General features: G+C 44.1%; 1 protein-coding gene across 2 annotated transcripts in view; it reads right to left on the reverse strand.

Moving 5' to 3' along the window:
* Positions 1 to 24,222, reverse strand: part of gnao1a (guanine nucleotide binding protein (G protein), alpha activating activity polypeptide O, a) — a 147,030-nt gene that overhangs the window by 109,014 nt on the left and 13,794 nt on the right. The gene's annotated exons all lie outside the window — the stretch shown is intronic.

Raw genomic sequence — 24,222 nt, forward strand, 5'->3', positions numbered from 1 at the left:
TATAAATCCTTTGAAGTTAGAGAGGGTGGACTCGAAGAGATTCAGGTAGCTGATGAAGGGTTAACACTAAAGAAAAACGAAAATCAGAGAGTGGGACAGATGGCAGAGTCCATAACCAGTGGGCTAAGTTGACATTTAAACACACAGTACTCACAGGAGTCCTGCAGTTTCAAATGCCATGATGAATTTCACTGCAGTTGACACAAGGACACAAAGGCAGACAGACCAAACACATGCACAAAGTCAAACTGACTGATTACAGCCGAAAACAGAGCAAACGAACGCCAGGAAACTTTTACTCAATGCAGATGCAGGTTGAGTCATCATTAATTCAGAAAGAATTACCTAAAAGCATGAACTAAAAGGCCATGAATGCTTTCCAATTAGTCAGACGAACACAGGAAGCATCGATTCCTTTTTAGGTGGTTCTGACCAATAAAATGAAAGGAATCTTTAATTCATTTTTAACTTATTATTATTATTTATATAGCGCCAAATTACAACAAATGTCATCTCAAGGCACTTAAATAAAAAAGTACAATTCAAGCCAATTGGAATTCAATTCATTGTAATCATAATTATTCATAAAATAATCCAATTCATTGTGAGCCAATTCAAAAACGATTTCCTAGCTAAGGAAACCAACAGATTGCACTTGTCTTCAGTCCAATCTGCCGTCCTGAGCGTGCCTGGACGGGAGTGTGTCTACATGTGTGTGGTCCTGGTGGAAATCAGAGTGAACACACCTCACCTCCATTTCTATCAATGGCTTCTAAACGCTGGACTCCTTATAATCTGTACAACGTGCACATCATCTAACCCGAGCCTGAGCACACACACACCGACCCTCCGACTCTGTCAGGACTTGTTCACTGGAAAAAATGCCCCTCCAAAAATAAGTAAGAAAAACAACAAATAAAAGAAGTTTTTGCTTGAAATAAGCAAATAAAAAATCTGCCAATGGAACTAGTGAAAATCGGCTTGTCAAGATTTCTTTAAATAAGATGTGATATTTAGGACTGTTGAGATAAAAGTGATCTTGAAATTAGCTTAAAAACCTCTTCAAATGTCAAAAAAAGCTTGTTTCATATGATATGTGACTCAAAACAATTTGTCTTCAAGACCTTTTCACTTAACAAGATATTCCAGATGTCTTGTCTTCAAACAAGTCCCTTCTTGTTTGAAGACAAGGGAGAGAAAATAGCGCCAAGAGATTGTGAGGTCTGACTTTTTCTGGAGGGAGGATTTTGTGATGCAAATGTATTACTCTGTTGAACGCATATTGTTTTGAGAAGCAAATCGCTTTATTTTCGGGACCCCAGCCAACTAGCCGGACTACCGTCATCAACGCCAAAACGAGGCTGGAACTCTGCTCACAGGACGCAGCAGGGGGTAAGAAGATGTTCAGAAATGATGTTGCTGATATGGGATGTCATACAGCTTCATGTCAAAAGAGGCGAACTGTCCCTTTAAGTGCATGTAGACACCTTAATCTGACTAAGAACTGGATCGGATGGGATTCAGACCCCGAGATAACTGGGTTGAAAGTCACACTAAACCTGCTTGTAGACGCTGAAGCACGTGGTGAATCAGACTTTGCGTTCTGCGCATGCTCCAGATGTTTTCCCGGGGTCGTGACCCGGAAGTCAAAGGAGACGATGTTCCTGTTGTTGTCGCCGTCAGAAAGAAACAAACAACGCGATGGAGAATGCTCCGTTGGGCATCGAGTTTGTGCAACAAGCAGCTCATCACAGAGCAAATGTAGAGGGACGTAGCTTCATCTGGCTCTGCGTTCTCCATCTTTCTCCAACGCCTGAGTTTGTTGTTGTTGTTGGTGGTGAAGAGGTCAACAGGAAGTGGCTCTATTAGCAACAGCTGGAATGGGTACAGCGCCACCTATCATACCGGGGTATGCCACGCTTTGTGCCTCTGATCCCATTCATTCACTGCCAGATATCCAAGGAGAATTACCCTTTGCTCAACTCATTCCTCTTGTAATTTAGCCAATAATCCGATCCTTTCACTGCCATGTGACCCCACTGAGTGACATCGATTTAAATCTAACGCCTTCATGTGATCCTCAGCTACAGTTAAAAAGTTCATTATACGGAGCTCGTTAACTCAAAAGAGCAAGAAAAGGAAAAGTCACAAGATTTTAAATTTGAGATGTTAACGGAGGTGTTACTGAGTGTGTGTGTGTGCGCATATAGCATTGTAGGACCCCTGGAAAGGGTGGACCCCTTAAATGACCAAAAAACTGGTGGACCCCTGAGGGACAAAGACAAGTAAGTGTGTGTGTGTGTGGGGGGGGGGGGGGGGGTGCAGGCTGGCATGCTGACATGAGCCTTCATGCAAGAGGTCCATTTCTCATTACTGACTCTCTAAGCCCTTCTGTCAGCAAAGTCAAACACTGTGTGTGTGTGTGCACAGTTTCATGTCGTTTTGGCACATTCTGCACGATGACCTGAAACGTAGTTTAGTTTCACACTGAGCCGGACAGATGGACAGAGAGACAGACATATGGGCAATTTAACCACTACATTATTCCGTGACATCATCCCTTGAGGCAGAACAACAGGTGTTTAGTGTAACAACATCTGGCAGCAAGGGGACCAATAGTCACGTTAAAGAACTGGTTTTGGTGCTTTGGTGTCATCTTCACAATAGTCACAGTTTAAAAAAAAAAAACACTACTTTTAATTATTTTAACTGTTTCAACTGCAGCTCAGCTGTTGTAAGTTAACTCGTATCTAATTACACAGAAAATATTCATCCTCGTATCTAAAAAGGCAACAATTCCAACAACGTCCCCTCTTATCAGATGCAAAGGTTGAATGGGGCTTTTCAGTCGAGAGCATATCCGATCAGGAGACTAATTTAAAGGACCAGCAGATATGAAGATGTTGTTTCTTTTCTAAATCTGATAAAGGACGATTCAATAAGAACATAAACAACTTCTGAAAACTTCTGAATCTAACCAAGATGCAAGATCTTAACTAAATCATTTCCAACATTTTTTAAATAACTCAATCAGCTCACTCGTTTTTAAGGCGGAATGTGAGTAACATCTCTCCACTGCAGGTTACAGCTTTTACAAGGTGGTCTGCATTGCAGATGTGCTCACATTATGGGCTGTATGTGAGAAATAGAAGTAGTTACCATGACAGCACACAATGGTTTGTCAGCTGCCACTTTGAAGCCTCTGGTTTGGTACTTGGCCGTCACCGTCTTTGTCTTCCTGGAACCAGAAGTGACCATATTTTGGGAAAGAGGGTGGAGCTACAGAGTGATATATACAACCTAAATGATCTTATGGGTTACTGTGGGAGACACATGGCGTTCCCCAGAGAACAGCTTTTGGACCACTTTTGTTCGATTTATGTTAAATATCGACTTGGTTAAGAACATTTCAGCAGAAAATACACCCGCATGCTGATGACACTTAGCTATTCACACCTTAAAATGAGTTTTAAATGCTCAGGAAATTAAGGTTTTCTTCAAAGCATGGTTTGCAGTCACGTTAAAATGACAGAATCTTTACATCTGATGGTGAAGCCATTGAAAGAGCGTCCCGCTAACACTAACCTAAGACAAAAGCCGAAAGTGGGGATTGTTTTCTATAGAAAGAAATAATTCTGTTTTTACCATGAAAAACCAGGTGGAATTGAATTAATTGAATTTAATTGATTGAATGTTATTGACCCTTGATGAAGAGGACTGTGCACGAAGTTGTGGATATATTTTCCGTTATTTGACCTTCTGGTCTGATGTGAATTTTATGTTTGCTGAATTGAACTATTTATGATATATTCCCCAAAGAAAGAGATCTCAGAGATCAGTGAACTCAGAAAGTTAACTTTATTATCATTAAATAGTGTGTGTGTGTGTATTTTCAATTTGTTAATTAAAAATGGTTGAAAATACTGAAAAAAATAAAAGAAAAAACAGTAAAATGAAAGTTTGGACCCCAATGGATGAAGGTTTCAGTGATGCTGCCAGGAAACCTGATGCTAAATATTGTGATTATATAAACAACTTAGATTAGAAGCTATTCTTTTAATGGCATCAAACTGCCCTCAAACTTTGCTCCAGCTTGCCTCCACCTGCCATCTTCTATTAGAAAAATGTCACTGAGGAAACGTCCTTCAACTCTTCTCAGATTCATGCCAACCGGTGGCCTGTTGGTGGGCTGATCCTCACAATCCCAACCGATACACACTCGAAAGCTCAAGTTTAAAAGAAGTTTTTAAAATGATGCCAAATATGTCAGAAAGATAAAGTGAAACATGTCAAATCGAGTACAAAGAAATAAAAGAAGATTTTGTCTTTTTGTGCTCTCAATGGAAACACAAAGATTGAATCAAGAGCTGGAACGAGATGATACTGTCTGTGAGGAATAAGATCACATGAACAAACTGAATGCGACGTGCACACACAGGCGTGCACACACATGGTCTCAAAAACAATGCATCTGCCTCCCTGTCTCCCATTATCCCCCACACTCATATTTTTATCTTCACACCTACTCATGCGAACACACACAGACACAAAGCCTACACACCACCTTCTGCAATCAGCTCTTTATCTCAGGACTGTTTGTCCTGACGCAACCGCGCACACGTGCACGCCACCGCACGCACGTGCACGCCACCGCACACACTCACACAAAACCCCGTGATCGGTTCTTTTATCGCTAAACCGTGCGTCCGCTTACTTTGGGCCCTCCGTCAACAGAGCTCTTGGTCCTGACAAAGTGCACACTGACCAAAGCTTGTCAACACCGCCCGGACAGACTCACTTACATAATGAGTGTGTGTGTGCGCGCGCACGTGTGTGTGTGTGTGTGTGTGTGTGTGTGTGTGTGTGTGTGATGGGGAATTTGACAGCAGGTGCACAGACTGAAGTAAAGATGGGGGTTAAAACTGTGATGTGTGATAACAGCCATGAGGAAGCATGAAATAATCAGAATCAGAATCAGGTTTATTGGCCAGGTTTGACTAAACAAACAAGGAATTTGACTCCGGTACAACTTCACTCGCAAAGTACAACACTCAACAATAATATTACAAGAATAAACATAACAAGAGTAAAAATTAGAAATGCAGAACAGTAAGAGTGGAATGAGTATGGGTGGTAAATAGGGATGTGTACGAGAATAATAAATACAGTATGTGCATTTGCAATAAATCAGAGACGGGGACTCGAGTCACTGTGACTTGGACTCGAGTCGACTCGAGTTGCTGTTTTGATGACTTGTGACTTGACTTGACAAAAAATAAAAGACTTGAGACTCGACTCGGACTTGGAAGTTAAAGACTCGGCACTTGACTTGACTTGAGACACGATGACTTGAATGACTTGAGTGTTAAGCATCTAGCATAACTTTGAACTTTGTTTGTCATTTGAAGATCCATTCTGACCAGTAAGTGCTCGTCAAATGAGCTAATATTATCCTGTTAGCCTAGTCTGTAGTTAGCTAACGTTAGCTTGATATGATACGGGGTGGACAGGTTGGACACATTGGTCAATGATGTTTACTGACAGTTACTTATATCTTTGTGTTTTCACTTTATTAAGATCAGATTCTGCAGGTAAAATTGCAATAATAAGGTGACTTTGACTTTGACTTGACCAAGAAAAAATGACTTGGGACTTGAAAGCTAAGACTTGAGACTTGCACATGTGTGACTTGGTCCCATCTCTGCAATAAATAGACACTATGGGTAGGAAATAAGAGGCAGATAATCAGAAAAAAAAGAAGCTGTTTATAAGTGTCAGTAGTACACCCCCCCACCCTAACCCTAACTGACACACGTGCACACACACACTCACACATGCACACACTCAAAAGTGACATGGAGGCATCAGCTGCTCTGTCATTTGGCTCCACTCACTCGTCTTCACACCTTGAGGTCGAGAAGCTACATCCTGACACACACACACACACACACACTCACACACATGCATGCACACACACACACACACATACACACAAAGATGTGTGTGGTAAAACACACGTAACCCACGAATCAGCCGCGTTCGAGTGATGAGCGAAGGGTTCGCCTCTCCGCCACTTTCCTCCAAACTAAAATATCTCAGCTGCTCAGCTGGTGAATGTCCTTCCTTCACTTCCTGGACTGACAGCCGAGAATTCGAATCTTAAAAGTTAAAAATGAAAAAAAAAACGAGAAGATTTGCAAACTATGATGATCTAAATGATTCTCAAACTTTGTGCCATCATCAGTTCAAACCGGAAAGCTGACAGCGTCCTCTTTAACGTCAGTTATCATTAACAGAGTCGTGTTAATGCGTGTGTTAAAACTAGGGCTGGGCAACGATTAAAATGTTTAATCTAATTAATCACATTATTTCCCTGATTAATCACGATTAATCTCATTTGTACGCAGAATCCAAAAATGAATTCAAAAGTAGTGTATAGCCTTTAGCATTTAGCTTTATTTTAAATGTGCTGCCATATGAATGAAAGTGCCATAACATTTGTTGTGCAAACACACTTTTAACATCAGCATCTTTCTGTAGTTTTTATGTAGAAGCCTCGCTCCACTGTCTGTTTCCTTGAATGACTTGCTGCTATCAGTTGTGTGTTTTGCCTTTAAGTGATATTTTAGACTGGAACTACTACGCTGAGAAGACAATTCAACTTGGCAGTGTTTACAGATGACTTTGGTTCTGTCGACTCTGCCGTCTGGAAGAACTTTAAAATGAAAATGGCCGAGTAAAAGTTCCGTACCCTTCTCCATGTTTGGTGGATCCGCCGATTACTTTCTTTTCCTGTTCCACAGCAGACAGCAGCAGACTTTACAAAATAAAAGCCTGTGAGCAACAGACTTTTACAATAATAAAATAAATGATAAAACAGGGGTGGTCCGTGGCGTAGTGGGTTGAGTAAGCAGCATCTCTGAACTTTCCTATCCATTAAAGGCACAAAAGCCCCCCAGAAAAATTTTGTATTAACATTTTTTTTTTTTAATTTGTAAAAAATAAATAAATAAAACCTGCGTTAATGCGCGCTAAAATTTTTGTCGGCGTTAAATAATTAATGAGTTAACGCGATAATAACGAGTTAACTCGCCCAGCCCTAGTTAAAACACAACATTATGATATTAATCACGGCAGCAGCAGTTAGCGTGTTGGCGCTTCTATATCACTGTTATAGCCAACGATGTTGCTGTCATTTAGCCGATTCTGTAGCTGTGTCTGTTCAGCCAGAATAAACTAAAGAACTAAAGGTGATAAAATGCAGCTTAGTATGAACGCTGTGTTCACAGGGCTATTGTACCCAAACCAAAGTTAACATGGCTCTGTGATCTGTGGAACAACAAACTGGCTCAAAGGTTCTCAAGTTCAATCAGCTTAAAAGCACAACACTGCAGACCGTTCCTCCACCTGTCAGCTCCTCCGATGCAACACATGAGACAACGTGACAGGACCGGAAATATCGAACAGAACCGATTTACGAGCCCGAGCGGCTCCGTGTGCACTGGTTATCACTGCAACCTGCCGGCCAACTGAGCCCTTTCTGGAGCATCCGTGTCCTCTTTCTGTGGCTGCATTCCATATCTGATGAACAGGTCTAACTGATGGATGGATCATCGAGCCAAAAACATGGGCGCAGGTGATAATACACATCAAAACTGATCCAATCTTAAGGTTTATGACTATTACTAATTGCTTCACATCTCCATGTTAACGATCACAGATGAGTGAATATGTGATAGTTAGGGTAAAACAGCCTGTGCCGGGCATAGATGTTCCCCTTATGGGTCATCTTGGTCATCTGCTGATGAAGAGTCTTGGTACCGGGAGACCCAGTCTGCTTCACACTGGCTCTGTTCAAACATGCATGTGAACCCAGGCAGACAGGAGAGCAGAATAATTACAGCTCCAGATTTCATCTAGGGAGACCTCATTAAATCTGTCTGCCATCATCTGTGTTTCTCTGTCAGCCGTTATCTCTATCTGCCCAGTTCTTATTTCCTCTTGCTCTCCGACAACCTCCTTCTTTTTAAACCTTTCTCACTCCTCTTTCCTAATTATTTATTCTTTTTCCACTCCTCTTCTCCTGCTCCCTTTCTTTTTCCTCCTGCACTTAAGCATTAATTAAAAACAAAGTGCTAATGCACAACACACCGTCACCAGAGACTGATTTCTGCAGGGAAACACCACAGCGGTGCTCACCTGACCGAGCTAAAGTATGGTAACTGTTGCCTCATTAACAGCTCGGTAACAAACAACAAGTCACACCCTAAGTATCACTTAAAGCCTTCTGATTAAGCTTCGGTTCATAAGAGCCTGCTGAATCAGAGGATTCCTTCTGGGGAAATGAAATAGCTTGGTGTGACCAACAGGTGGCGTGACCAACAGCTGGAGTGACCAACAGCTGGCGTGACCAACAGGTGGAGTGACCAACAGCTAGCGTGACCAACAGCTGGAGTGACCAACAGCTGGCGTGACCAACAGGTGGAGTGACCAACAGCTAGCGTGACCAACAGCTGGAGTGACCAACAGCTGGCGTGACCAACAGCTGGCGTGACCAACAGCTGGCGTGACCAACAGCTTATGTGACCAACAGGTGGTGTGACCAACAGCTGGTGTGACCAACAGGTGGTGTGACCAACAGCTGGCGTGACCAACAGCTGGCGTGACCAACAGCTGGCGTGACCAACAGGTGGTGTGACCAACAGCTTATGTGACCAACAGGTGGTGTGACCAACAGCTGGTGTGACCAACAGGTGGTGTGACCAACAGCTAGTGTGACCAACAGCTGATGTGACCAACAGCTGGTGTGACCAACAGGTGGTGTGACCAACAGCTGATGTGACCAACAGCTGGTGTGAACAACAGGTGGTGTGACCAACAGCTGGTGTGACCAACAGCTGATGTGACCAACAGCTGGTGTGAACAACAGGTGGTGTGACCAACAGCTAGTGTGACCAACAGCTAGCGGGACCAACAGCTGGTGTGACCAACAGGTGGTGTGACCAACAGCTGGCGTGACCAACAGGTGGTGTGACCAACAGGTGGTGTGACCAACAGCTAGTGTGACCAACAGCTGATGTGACCAACAGCTGGTGTGACCAACAGGTGGTGTGACCAACAGCTAGTGTGACCAACAGCTGGTGTGACCAACAGCTAGTGTGACCAACAGCTGGTGTGACCAACAGCTAGCGGGACCAACAGCTGGTGTGACCAACAGGTGGTGTGACCAACAGCTGGCGTGACCAACAGGTGGTGTGACCAACAGGTGGTGTGACCAACAGCTAGTGTGACCAACAGCTGATGTGACCAACAGCTGGTGTGACCAACAGGTGGTGTGACCAACAGCTAGTGTGACCAACAGCTGGTGTGACCAACAGCTAGCGGGACCAACAGGTGGTGTGACCAACAGCTGGTGTGACCAACAGCTGGCGTGACCAACAGCTGATGTGAACAACAGGTGGTGTGACCAACAGCTGGTGTGACCAACAGCTGGCGTGACCAACAAGTGGTGTGACCAACAGCTAGCGGGACCAACAGGTGGTGTGACCAACAGCTGGTGTGACCAACAGCTGGTGTGACCAACAGCTAGCGGGACCAACAGGTGGTGTGACCAACAGCTGGTGTGACCAACAGCTGGCCTGACCAACAGCTGATGTGAACAACAGGTGGTGTGACCAACAGCTGGTGTGACCAACAGCTGGCGTGACCAACAAGTGGTGTGACCAACAGCTGGTGTGACCAACAGGTGGTGTGACCAACAGCTAGTGTGACCAACAGCTGGTGTGACCAACAGCTAGCGTGACCAACAGCTGGCGTGACCAACAAGTGGTGTGACCAACAACTAGTGTGACCAACAGCTGGCGTGACCAACAGCTGGTGAGACCAACAGGTGGTGTGACCAACAGGTGGTGTGACCAATAGCTGGTGTGACCAACAGGTGGTGTGACCAACAGCTAGTGTGACCAACAGCTGGCGTGACCAACAGCTGGTGTGACCAACAGGTGGTGTGACCAACAGCTGGTGTGACCAACAGCTGGCGTGACCAACAGGTGGCGTGACCAACAGCTGGCCTGACCAACAGCTGGTGTGACCAACAGCTAGTGTGACCAACAGCTGGCGTGACCAACAAGTGGTGTGACCAACAACTAGTGTGACCAACAGCTGGCGTGACCAACAGCTGGTGTGACCAACAGGTGGTGTGACCAACAGGTGGTGTGACCAACAGCTGGCGTGACCAACAGGTGGTGTGACCAACAGCTAGTGTGACCAACAGCTGGCGTGACCAACAGCTGGCGTGACCAACAGCTGGTGTGACCAACAGGTGGTGTGACCAACAGCTGGTGTGACCAACAGCTGGCGTGACCAACAGGTGGCGTGACCAACAGCTGGCCTGACCAACAGCTGGTGTGACCAACAGCTAGTGTGACCAACAGGTGGTGTGACCAACAGGTGGCGTGACCAACAGGTGGTGTGACCAACAGCTGGTGTGACCAACAGGTGGCGTGACCAACAGCTGATGTGAACAACAGGTGGTGTGACCAACAGCTAGCGTGACCAACAGCTAGCGTGACCAACAGCTGGTGTGACCAACAGCTGGTGTGACCAACAGCTAGCGTGACCAACAGCTGGCGTGACCAACAGCTGGTGTGACCAACAGCTGGCGTGACCAACAGCTGGTGTGACCAACAGCTAGCGTGACCAACAGCTAGCATGACCAACAGCTGGCGTGACCAACAGCTGGCGTGACCAACAGCTGGTGTGACCAACAGCTGGTGTGACCAACAGTTTTCGTGACCAACAGCTAGCGTGACCAACAGCTAGCGTGACCAACAGCTGGTGTGACCAACAGCTGGCGTGACCAACAGCTGGCGTGACCAACAGCTGGTGTGACCAACAGCTAGCGTGACCAACAGCTGGTGTGACCAACAGCTGGCGTGACCAACAGCTGGCGTGACCAACAGCTGGTGTGACCAACAGCTAGCGTGACCAACAGCTAGCGTGACCAACAGCTGGCGTGACCAACAGCTGATGTGAACAACAGGTGGTGTGACCAACAGCTGGTGTGACCAACAGGTGGTGTGACCAACAGGTGGCGTGACCAACAGCTGATGTGAACAACAGGTGGTGTGACCAACAGGTGGCGTGATCAACAGCTGGTGTGACCAACAGCTGATGTGAACAACAGCTGGTGTGACCAACAGGTGGTGTGACCAACAGCTGATGTGAACAACAGCTGATGTGACCAACAGCTGGTGTGACCAACAGGTGGTGTGACCAACAGGTGGTGTGACCAACAGCTGGCGTGACCAACAGCTGGCGTGAACAACAGCTGGTGTGACCAACAGGTGGTGTGACCAACAGCTGGTGTGACCAACAGCTGGCGTGACCAACAGCTGGTGGGACCAACAGGTGGTGTGACCAACAGGTGGTGTGACCAACAGCTGGTGTGACCAACAGGTGGTGTGACCAACAGGTGGTGTGACCAACAGCTGGTGTGACCAACAGGTGGCGTGACCAACAGGTGGTGTGACCAACAGCTAGTGTGACCAACAGGTGGTGTGACCAACAGCTAGCGGGACCAACAGCTGGTGTGACCAACAGCTAGCGGGACCAACAGCTGGTGTGACCAACAGCTGGTGTGACCACCAGATCATGTGACCAACAGCTGGCGTGACCAACAGCTGATGTGACCAACAGGTGGTGTGACCAACAGCTAGCGGGACCAACAGCTGGCGTGACCAACAGCTGGTGGGACCAACAGCTAGCGGGACCAACAGCTGGCGTGACCAACAGCTGTTGTCAGCTGGTGTGACCAACAGCTAGCGGGACCAACAGCTGATGTGACCAACAGCTGGCGGGACCACCGAGAATGTTAAATAACATAAAACCTGAAGAACCGTTTGACTTCATTGACAACGGAGCAGGAAAAATAGTAAAATCAGACTTTTGTCTATTATGTAGAACAGACCATGTGGACTGAATCATATCGGCTGTTTGGACCCCCCCCCCCCCACCATGCATGCAAACACACCAGAATTTCTCAAATCTTGGCTGCTGTACAGTTTCTGCTGGCACATGAGTCTTGAAAGGAAAACACTGAGTGAATATTCTATATGTGAAAAGTCAAAAATTCATCAAGCACTAAATCAAAGACAAGGTTTTATTACGGCATTTCCAAAAAGTGAGCATGACGCGAGAGGAGCAGTTCTGCATTTGCCCTGCTCAGTATAATCATCGGTAATGGCTGCTCCAGGAATAGTTGATAACATCAACATTACAACCAGCATTAGGAAACATGTACTCAATTAGAGCTCATTTTTATCATCTGAAAAGGGAATAAAGAGAGAAAGATGAGAGAAATAAGGAGACAGGATCAATCAGGTCACCTCAGATATAACAATTGAATTATAGAGGTTTCCTTTTCACCCCGCAGTCAATATTAATGACTTATTATGAGAGAACTGACAAAAAGAATCACTGGCAGACATCTAAAGCACTGTTTGTCTTTTTAGTTTAGTTTTTAAACCTTGTTCTAAGTAAGTTAGGTGTGTTTTGATGTTTAAACAACTCAAAAAGCTGTTTCAGTTCTAACCTCATCATTTGGATTGTTTCACACATTCATGATTTCACTTACTGATCCGGTGTCTGACAGTTATTCATCTCATCATTTATTATTTATTTATTTCATAACTTCACCATGTGCAATAACCCGGTCATGTGCAATAATAATAATAATTAGGTACTGAGCAGCATTGTAAATACTGTTTATTGTTTATTGTATTATTGTATATATTAAGATTTTCCTTTATCTTATTCTTATTCATCCTGAATTGATCTTTTTTCTTTTTTTCTGTAACGAGGGCACTGCAAAAAAGGACTTTCCCGCAAGGGATTAAAGACATGCTATGCAACTTTTTCATGGTCATAAAATTGCTTGGCAATCATCAGTTTGCTTGGCTGACCCGTTCTGATGAAAACGGTGACATTTCCATCTCCATCTGGTGGCCCTAGCCCGAAACAGCGCTTGCAACTTTGCCTGTGGCGCCGCGTGCTTTGTTTACCTCTGGAAGTCTCGCGACACACGAGAGCCGAGAACTACTGCTTCATGGCAGGTCTAAAGGGCTCTGAGCCGAGCCAGGTAGCCTGAGAGACCTCCCCCCTCTCCATTAGCTGTCGACGGCTAAATTGAATGCGGTTAGCTTCTAGAGTTGTAATATAGTTTGTAATAGATATCGTAATGGCAGAACCACCGCTACTTGCCCGTCTGACCGCTGAGTCACCCAGAGCCAGCGATTCAGCGGTCAGACGGGCAAGGAGCGGATCCATGCCAACTCGGAGCTTTTTAAGTTTCGATTCTGTCTCGTGACTTGACGAGCGAGCGCCCAGTCGGCAGCTAAAGGCAGCTACAGGCAGCTACAGGCAGCTACAGGCAGCTACAGTAGGCAGCTACAGTAGGCAGCTACAGTCGGCAGCTACAGGCAGCTACAGTAGGCAGCTACAGGCAGCTACAGTAGGCAGCTACAGTAGGCAGCTACAGTAGGCAGCTACAGACAGCTACAGGCAGCTACAGGCAGCTAGAGTAGGCAGCTACAGTCGGCAGCTACAGGCAGCTACAGCCAGCTACAGACAGCTACAGGCAGCTACAGGCAGCTAGAGTAGGCAGCTACAGGCAGCTACAGGCAGCTACAGTCGGCAGCTATAGTCGGCAGCTACAGTAGGCAGCTACAGGCAGCTACAGGCAGCTACAGGCAGCTACAGGCTCGGTTAGCGTGGCTTCATGCATCTTGTACAGTCGTTGAAAAATAATCATTTAGTGACATAGGGAGGGCAAGATCATTCCATGTTGTTTACTTGTAGGTCTAAACTCAGCATTGCCTCACCTAATGCTACCACATTTGTCGCTGTGTAAATGCACACACTAGCTGTTGTGTCTGGCTTTCAGATAAAATGGCATTGAATTATTACTTGACAAAAATAAATGAATGAACTTGTAGCCGTAGGCTGCTCTTTGATTCATCAAAATGAATTGATAAATGTGACAAAAAAAGGCGAGGCGCATAGCCACTAAATGGCAGAAAGGTTTTTTTTTTTTTTTTTTTTTTAATAAGTGACTCAAGTGATTCAAGTGGTCCGTATAACTCGAATCCCCTCCTCGAAATGATCCAATCAGCCCGGATTGCCCAAAAGATTCGAGTTAAGCATCTCTACTTCTCCAACTCTCTGCCAGTGTCTTGAAAAATAAACCGTAAATTGCCTCTGGTGGGTTTACGACAGTCTGGCTAGACTGTCGCCTATTTTCTACGGAGCTCCCCCTACAGCTTTGGGGTGTGTATTGCATGGTAAACAAACCCCATATTACTGAGCCCTGATTTAAAGCTGTAGTCTGCAAGATTTGTTGTTGTCATACGTAAAGTCCTACTTTTTGGCATTTTAAGAGTTTACATGATATATCAGAACGCTTGAAGTTGAAAACGGTGACCTCCGTAGTCGCAAAATGCAAGAAATGCTTATTTTTTAACCGAAAAATAAAAAGTTATTCAACTTCCTGTCCCGCCCCTTCAAAACACATGAGAACTCGTGCACGTCTACATGCACGCCAGATGCTTCTACACGACTCCTCATTCATCAACTCACCTGTCATTTGCGATCATGGAAGACACAGTAAGTAGACTAGCCCGTAATGAAGTTCAATAGTCCAGATAAATAAGCGTGGGGACGAGCCTACCTTGTATCGCGCGTGCACAATCGGTGATTGACAGGCAGCAGAGCCCAGCTCGTAACCTGATTGGTTACCTTTTACCGGTCCGGTCTGCAATTTTGTAAACAAACCTGCTGGCTTTGGAGGGACCTAGCGGGACAAATAGGGGACCTAGAGAACTCATTTTTGTTTGTATTGGGGTATTTAATGTACTACTTTCAGAATCCCCGGACAGTTCAAGGCATTATGCTTGAAAAAGAGTTGCAGACTGCAGCTTTAATAAAGTAATTCTGATTCTGATTCTGATTCTGAGTCATTTCGGATCAATAAAAAGTCTCAGTCTGATACTCAGACAGCAGCATTGCATGTGTTTGATCAAATGAGAGATCGACCTGGTGTTCAGTGAGGCTGAGCAGAGATCCCGGCCAACATTAGACCTCCAGACATCCGGAGTAAAGCCAGTAGTTACAGTTACACCTCATAGGTGGTGATGAATCATCTATGTGGCCCCGGTGGTGCTCTGAGTACCGTGGTTCCAAAAGTTCCGTCTTCTGAACCACAGCAATGGGCTTCTGATGAAATTACCGCTTCTGTAATCCTTTTTGCCTCATTGCTGTGCCTTAAAAGCTTCCTTCGGTGCGCGACTACAACAGAGCCTCAGTCTGAGTCAGCTGAGTTCACTTATTATGTCCAACCAGCTGTTTAAACCTCAGGTGTCTGATCAAGTTGAAAGAATTACCAGGAGCTACTGAGACGCCCTTAGGCTTCTAGGGGTATGAGTCTCGCTTTTTGTGCGAGAGGTCCCGGGTTCAAATCCCGGACGAGCCCCCACTTATGTTACCCCCCCCCAGCTCTCTCGGGGAAAAGGGGAGGTAACATAAAGGAAAATAAAAAACAAGGATTCAGGAAAGTAGCCAGAATTTAATGGACAGTATTAAACATAGAACAAATCAACTCTTAAAGTACCAAACACTGACATAACCAAAATTAAGGAGGATTTAACAAAAGAAAACTCAACAAGTAACACATAAGTGCTCTCTCTTCCAAGTGCCTACAAACAAATCTCATAAATGAGCAGCACACCGGGGCCCAGCTATCACCACAGAGTCTTTTCAGCTGCCCCCCGAACACCAGGAACAATGAGTTTTAAATAATCACAACTGATAGCAGCAAGTCATTCAAGGAAACAGACAGTGGAGCGAGGCTTCTACATAAAAACTACAGAAAGATGCTGATGTTAAAAGTGTGTTTGCACAACAAATGTTATGGCACTTTCATTCATATGGCAGCACATTTAAAATAAAGCTAAATGCTAAAAGCTATACACTACTTTTGGATTCATTTTTGGATTCTGCGTACAAATGCGATTAATCGTGATTAATCGGGGAAATCATGTGATTAATTAGATTAAACATTTTAATCGTTGCCCAGCCCTACAAAAAACTAAAACAACAGACTATGGTTTGAAACACTTACTTTCACCTTTAAAGTATTTCTACACATCAGACATGCCAGCAAGCTCCTGCAACTCTTCAGGGCAGCTTATGTAAAATCAAATCAAATCAAATCAAATTTATTTGTATAGCACATTTCATAAAATAAAAGCATTGCAGCAGGGAGTGCAAGAAGCATTAGAAATACATAAAAGAATATAAAGAGAAACAAATAAAATCATTTAAATGAATTTAAAAACGAGCAACAGTCTAGATAAGTTAAAAGATATTTCATGCATAGACACATGAGAAAAGAAATGTTTTTAACCTGGATTTAAAAATGTCTACATTTGGTGAAAGTTTAATCTCCACTGGCAGTTTGTTCCACTTGTTTGCAGCATAACAGCTAAATGCTGCTTCTCCATGTTTAGTCTGGACTCTGGACTGGACCAGCTGACCTGAGTCCTTGGATCTCAGAGCTCTGCTGGCTTTATATTCTCTGAACAGATCACAGATTGTAAACCATCAGCAGGCTTTTAAAATCTATTCTGTGACTGACTGGAAGCCAGAGTAAAGATTTTAAAGCTGCTGTGATGTGTTCAGATCTCTTAGTCCGGGTTAAAACTCCAGCAGCAGCGTTCTGGATGAGCTGCAGATGTTTAATGCTCTTTTTGGGAAGTCCAGTTAAAAGAGCGTTACAGTGATGGAGTCTGCTGGAGATGAATGCATGGATGAGTTTCTCCTGGTCTGTTTGGGAGAGGAAACCTTTAATTCTGTTGATATTTCTGAGGTGGTAAAAAGCTGCCTTGGTGACAGCTTTGATGTGGCTGCTGAAAGTCAGATCTGAGTCTATCAACACTCCGAGGTTACCAACTTGGTCAGTGATTATAAGGTCCCGAGTCTCAAGATATTTACCAACGCTGACCCTCTTCTCTTTGCTCCCAAACAGAATGATCTCAGTTTTGTCTTCATTTAATTGTAGAAAATTATCTCTCATCCAGGTGTTTACTTCCTCCAGACACTGACAGTACGTCTGCTGGGCTGCAGTCGTCCGGTGACAGAGACACATAAAGTTGTGTATCGTCTGCATAACTGTGATAATTGATGTTAAAATTCTGCAATATCTGACCCAAAGGGAGCATATACAAGTTAAACAGAAGAGGTCCAAGAATTGACCCCTGGGGGACTCCACAAGTCATGGCCACTCGCTCAGATTCATAGCTGCCAATTGTAACAAAATAACTCCGGCCTTCTAAGTAAGACCTGAACCAGTTAAGGACCGCTCCAGAAAGTCCAACCCAGTTTTCCAGCCTGTGCAACAGGATTCTGTGATCTACAGTATCAAACGCAGCGCTGAGGTCCAACAGAACCAGGACTGAAACATTACCAGAATCAGTATTCAACCTGATGTCGTTTAACACTTTGACCAGAGCTGTTTCAGTGCTGTGAAGACGTCTGAAGCCTGATTGAAACTTATCAAGACTTCCACTTTCATTCAGAAAGTCGTTGAGCTGGTTAAATACAACTTTCTCAATAATCTTGGATATAAAAGAGAGGTTAGAGACAGGTCTGTAGTTGTTCATCATAGAGGCGTCTAGAGTTCTCTTCTTTAGGAGTGGCTTAATGGCAGCTGTCTTTAGTGACTTGGGAAAAATGCCTGATGCCAGTGAGCTGTTAACTATTTGTAGGAGATCACTTTCTACTGAGGTAAAAACTGTTTTTAAAAAGTCGGATGGTATCATGTCCAGAGAACAAGTTGTTGATTTCAGCTGCCGAACTGTTTCCTCTAGGAAACAAATAAAGGACAAAGTTAAGCTCTGGTCAGCAAACCCCAGTACGATCCGTTAAAAAATGTGCTGATGCAACCAAGACATCAACAGAATTTAAGCTTCATGCACAGAAAAATAACAGTAAACACCAGAGCTCGTTCACTTCACTGAACAGCAGATCAGAGCGATCGTTCTTACAGCCAGACCCAACCCGACGCAGTCAGCTGAAAAAACACCCTGTTGGGTCCAAAGGGGCAGAACACACCAAAAAAGGGGCAACAGATGATCACAGACGCTCTCGATGGTCCCGACCTCCAGCTGTCGGCCCAGCATGTCACAGCCTTTACACATTTTAATCCGGTGATAAAAATATGAAAACACAAAGCATTGTTTGTCATAAACAAACACATTTAAACTCCCATAAATGGAAATAAATCAGTCAGAATATCTCTTTCACATAAAAACTGATGGTGCAGAGAGCAGAGAGACTGTGGTGGTTAAACCTCCTGATGTCAGAAGTGTTTCTCAAGCTCTGTCCACATGTTGATGCAGAAACACTGAAACACTGCAGAGTGCTGCGTAGGATCGCATCAGAACACACACACATGTTTCCACTTATCAGCGTTTCTGCCCTGATTTAGGTGTGATCCAAACATCCACTCCTCGGGCCACAGCCGCCGTCAGCTGACTTCGCGTCAGCTGAGCGCGCTCCGAGGAACAAGACTCCTTTGTCTCGCAGCTCTCTGAACCGACATCCAATCTGCCAAATAGGTCTAACGCACAGAAACACAACACTCACACAACCGCACAAACACACACACCCTCCAATCACAAAAGAGCTTTGTTTTTTGTAAGAAGTCCTGATTAGCGCACAGACCACACACACAGTCATAATGCTGACCGGATCAGGCACACACACAGATGGCTGCCGCTGAAAACACACTTTATAACCATCAAAAGGCCCAAAAATCATTGATACGAGCTGTGGCTGTCCGCCATGTGATGTAGTGGGTGTGTCTCTCGGGATGGGTGGGGCCAGAAAAGGAGGATTTGTATCATGCAGCAGATGTTATGAGAGAGTCTTTTCAGGCCCACCATCATCTCCCCCTAACCCTAACAAGCTCCTTTTAAATTCCTAAACCTAACCAAACAAAACCTGATAGCAAAAAGGAAGATTTAAATGAACTTCTGTGAGGTTGTGTGTGGTCTTCAGGCAGCGGATCTGGCACTAGTTATCTGAAGCTCCTGGATAAGGTTTCTGGTAAAGGCTTTTGGTTTGCTTAGGTTGGCGTTTTGTCTTGTTTCCAGTTAGCATTACTTCCTGTTTCCTTTCGTAACAGTGAGTTCTCTGTTGAACTTCCTGCTGTACACCTGCCCTGTGTTTTTAGTTCTTTCTGGCTGTGTTCCAAACCGCATACTTCTCCTACTATTCATTCTAACTTTCTGAGTTAGTATGCGAGTTTGAGTAAGCAGAAGTTCCCAGATGCATACTAGATTCTCTGAAATGTTGGGTATGCATCATGAGGTTACTACTCATACTCAAACTACCCAAGATGCAACGTAACGGGACGTCGCCGATCGTCATTTCCTGTCAAAACGGCAGTTTCAAGCTAGCTACAACGAGGGTAGGTTCACTTCCTGTTTTCAAAACAAAAGCACCAATTGTATGGTAATGGCTTTCCCTATGATAAAAGGCAACGGGTATTTTATTTTGTGAAAATAACCAGAAGTGCGTTGCTCACTGCGGCTAGCTTTAGTAGCGCCGAATTCGTGGGAACAAAATTGTAAACAGCCGGTATTTTGTCAGGTTTTCAACACGTCGGGGATCTAAACGACTACTTTCTCACCTGAAAATGTTTCAAATGTTGCTAAAGTTTACAGAGTTTAGAGCTTAAGAGAAATCAGCTTCAGGCCGGCTGATTTTGGCTCGGGCAGGAACGAAATGCATTGTGGGTAAACGCTCTGCATACTGTCTGATCGATCAGTATGTAGTATGTAGTATGTAGTATGCAGTATGTAGTATGCAGTATGCAGTATGTAGTATGTAGTATGTAGTATGTAGTATGTAGTATGTAGTATGAAGTATGCAGTGTGTAGTATGTAGTATGCAGTATGTAGTATGTAGTATGCAGTATGTAGTATGAAGTAGGAAGTATGCAGTATGAAGTATGTAGTATGAAGTATGCAGTGTGTAGTATGCAGTATGTAGTATGCAGTATGTAGTATGTAGTATGCAGTATGTAGTATGAAGTATGCAGTATGCAGTATGAAGTATGCAGTATGCAGTATGTAGTATGCAGTATATAGTATGCAGTATGTAGTATGTAGTATGCAGTATGTAGTATGCAGTATGCAGTATGTAGTATGCAGTATGTAGTATGCAGTATGTAGTATGTAGTATGTAGTATGCAGTATGTAGTATGTAGTATGCAGTATGTAGTATGTAGTATGCAGTATGCAGTATGTAGTATGCAGTATGCAGTATGCAGTATGCAGTATGTAGTATGCAGTATGTAGTATGTAGTATGTAGTATGCAGTATGCAGTATGTAGTATGCAGTATGCAGTATGTAGTATGTAGTATCCAGTATGTAGTATGCAGTATGCAGTATGTAGTATGCAGTATGCAGTATGCAGTATGTAGTATGTAGTATGTAGTATGCAGTATGTAGTATGCAGTATGCAGTATGTAGTATGCAGTATGTAGTATGTAGTATGCAGTATGCAGTATGCAGTATGCAGTATGCAGTATGTAGTATGTAGTATGCAGTATGTAGTATGCAGTATGCAGTATGCAGTATGCAGTATGTAGTATGTAGTATGCAGTATGCAGTATGTAGTATGTAGTATGCAGTATGCAGTATGTAGTATGTAGTATGCAGTATGCAGTATGCAGTATGTAGTATGCAGTATGCAGTATGTAGTATGTAGTATGCAGTATGCAGTATGCAGTATGCAGTATGTAGTATGCAGTATGCAGTATGCAGTATGCAGTATGCAGTATGCAGTATGTAGTATGTAGTATGCAGTATGCAGTATGTAGTATGCGGTTTCGAACACAGCCTCAGTATTCATCCTCCCTTCTTCTTCTTTTGTTCTTTCCACAATCCTCGTCTGTGTTACGGTCCCTGTTATTGGTTGGCTCGTTCCTCTTTGTTTCCTGAGTTTATTTGGATCACTGCTTTTCAACTCAGCGCATCTACAGTGTCTTTGTTTCCAGTTTTGTTTAGCGAGTTTTCAAATTCTAGTTTTTGTGCTCCACCTGCATGACTTCTGTGCATCAGTCTGTATTTGGATCCTGTTAATCTGTTATGATAATTATACGTTAAATATTCTCCAGAATTACCTCAGAACCAAATAATTCTGCTTCAGTGACAGAGCCAACTATAATGATATTCACTTTTATCTTGGTATTATCTTGGTAAAGAAGCATGTTTACATTGGGGTTCTGCACATTCAGAGGTTTAGAGCATCTTTTCCACCACTGGACAGATAAATGTCCCCCCAATGAGCTCATCACACGGATAGAGATGAACATCTGACCAAAACCTGGCTTTTACGGAGCACTTAAACGTGTTGGCCTGGCTGTAATCACACTGATATGATAACGCAGTTGGGGATTGAATCGCTCCTGCATGTGAATAATAGACTCAGATGGTCGAAGGCGCTCTGCACATGCTCCAAACTTCCATCTTTTTTATAATATGGCATCTGACAAAAATCACCATTAAAGTAACCTAAGTGGACATGTACCATGATGTCCTACAGAGAAAGTTAGGAGCGGCAGGATGTCTGGAAGGCTTTCACAGTGTCAGACATACTTGGGTTTATAACTCATTTCTGCTCCTGTTCATGCGCTCTAAGCACTGTAGTCCAGTTTTATGGCCGAGTCGAGTTGTAGATGGACTCAGACGTGCATATTCCCACACAGGCTGACAGGTGGACTGAAGAAACAAGGACAAAGCCCTGCCCACCTATAAGTGGGCCACCACTTTACTTCCTGAGGCCTCACACATGCCTTATGAATCCCTGACGCTCCAGAGGGCTGGCTGCCTGTCAGAAGTTCAAAGGACTCCGAGTTGTGTTTATTTGCTAAAACATTAGGCAGGATTACAGCTGATGAAGCTGTGGGACTGAATGGTGAACTGATTCTTCAGTGTTTGGTCTGTTGCTGCCAAACAGAAACATAACACCAGCGTTCCCTCTGCAGAGTTTAAGCTAACAGATAAAAAACACGAGGGGCAGACATGGACACGTTTCAATTCCTGCAATCTGGCATGAAGCTGAGGGTCAGCTGACGGGCTTCTGTGCTCTTTTGTTGTCGTGTCAAAAAGCAAAGGCAGGTCTACAAAGGCTGATCATCGTGCAGGTAACAGGATGTACGAAAGGTCAAATACGGCTTTGGTGTCTTTGTGAATACAACAGAGAGAGTAACTGACAGTTTCACACACAGCCACAAAAGCAGATGCTATGAAGCCTGGAATCAGCTGCTCACCCTATTCTCGGGTTTAGATGTGTGACATGAACAGGAAGGTACTTTTACAGGAAAAAATGCCAACATCAAGACTTCTTTTAACAGTCTTATGGATATTTAAAAAGTCTTCTCGTGTTCTGGGTTTTCAGTTTCCAACATGTACACTTCAACTGTTGAATCATGAGTCAAAGTCTGACAGAATGTGGAGAGCAGAAGAGGATGTGGCTGCCGTGAGATTCTGATGCTATCACAACCTTATGCAACGCAGTTTCACAGTGAAGCAATAACGAGTCTAACTTATATCCTTCCTTTGGAGGTGTGGATGAAAAATGATGGTTTTGAATCCAACTCGTATTCAGAATATTTGTAAGAATAGTAAAATTGTATGTTTGATACTGGATGACACAGATTTAAACAGCATATATGACCTAATTGGCTCTGGATATCCTAGATCTTTCTGAACTTTTAAACATGGTACTCACAACCTCCAGTTGGTCTGGTCTTTATTTATTTATTTAAATATGCACAATGATAAAACAAGAAAATACATTTATTTATACAAAGGCCAAAATAATGTGCAGGAGAGGAAAAGAGGGCTTATATAACCCCCCCCCCCCCCCCCATACAAAACACTAAATTAAATCAACCAATAAAAGAAAAGAAAAGGCAGAAAAGAGGAAGAGACAAGGAAAAAACAGAGAGAGCGAGAACAAAATCACAATTTCATTTCAATTGAAATTTTGCCTAGACAGAAGATCTTAATAACCCAACCTCCAGTTGATCTGGTCGGCCGATCTCTTGGCCCTACTTTCTCTCCGTTCGTATCACTGCCTGCTGTGTAGACCGAGCAGCAAACACCGTAACAGGTGCAGCTATCGCTAGGTGGCTGTACGCACTGATATAAAGGGAGGCAAACATAGCGCCAAGAGATTGTGAGGACTGACTTTTTCCTGGAGAACCATTTTGTGATGCAAATGTATTACTCTGTTGAACGCATATTGTTCTGAGAAGCAAAACGCTTTATTTTTTAAACCCCAGCCAACTAGCCGGACTACCTTCATCAACACCAAAACGAGGCTGGAACTCTGCTCACAGGACGCAGCAGGGGGTTAGAAGATGTTCAGAAATGATGTTGCTGATATGGGATGTTACACAGCTTCATGTCAAAAGAGGCGAACTGTCCCTTTAAATATGACTAATTCACAACATGCAGAGGGGATTCAAACACTAAAACACATGTGTGGCTGCCAAAGGCTGCTCAGACATGTTAGAAAGCTCCTGCACGGAACAGCCAATCAAATCCTTCCTGTGCTTCCTTCAGCCAATGAGGGGCTGAGTATCTGGCTGACAGACGGATTCAGCAGACCAGATTGAATTAGTTCCACACACACCCTCTGTTTTTTTGCAGTGCTTTCGGACCATCTCAGGAAAAGGAGGCTAATAATTATCAGGGAGAACAGAGTCCAGGGGAGGAGCGCCCTTTGCTCTCTGCTCCTCTCTCCCTCTCACTTCCTCTCGCTTGCCTAATAAGTGAGAACATGTTCTCTTGCTTGCACAAAATGTCTTTCCTTCCCCCTTTCTTCCCTTCCCGGCCTCATTCACACTCGTCCTCCCCTCTTTCTTTTCACACTCTCTTATCACTTCACTTTGAAAACGCAGGAATTTTCCTGCTTCGACTCTCCTCCCTTTACTAATGCATCCCTCCTTACTTCCACCACTTTGCACATCTTCAAATTCAGGCCTTTTACACTCTCAGAAAATAAAGTACAGAATTGTACCTTTAGGGGTATGATGGCTTGTCACTGGGGTAGTACCCTCGGAAGGTATAGTTCTGTACCCTCGTGGTTTG

The sequence above is a fragment of the Odontesthes bonariensis genome, chromosome 7 (genome assembly GCF_027942865.1).
Source record: "Odontesthes bonariensis isolate fOdoBon6 chromosome 7, fOdoBon6.hap1, whole genome shotgun sequence".
Lineage (NCBI taxonomy): Eukaryota > Metazoa > Chordata > Actinopteri > Atheriniformes > Atherinopsidae > Odontesthes > Odontesthes bonariensis.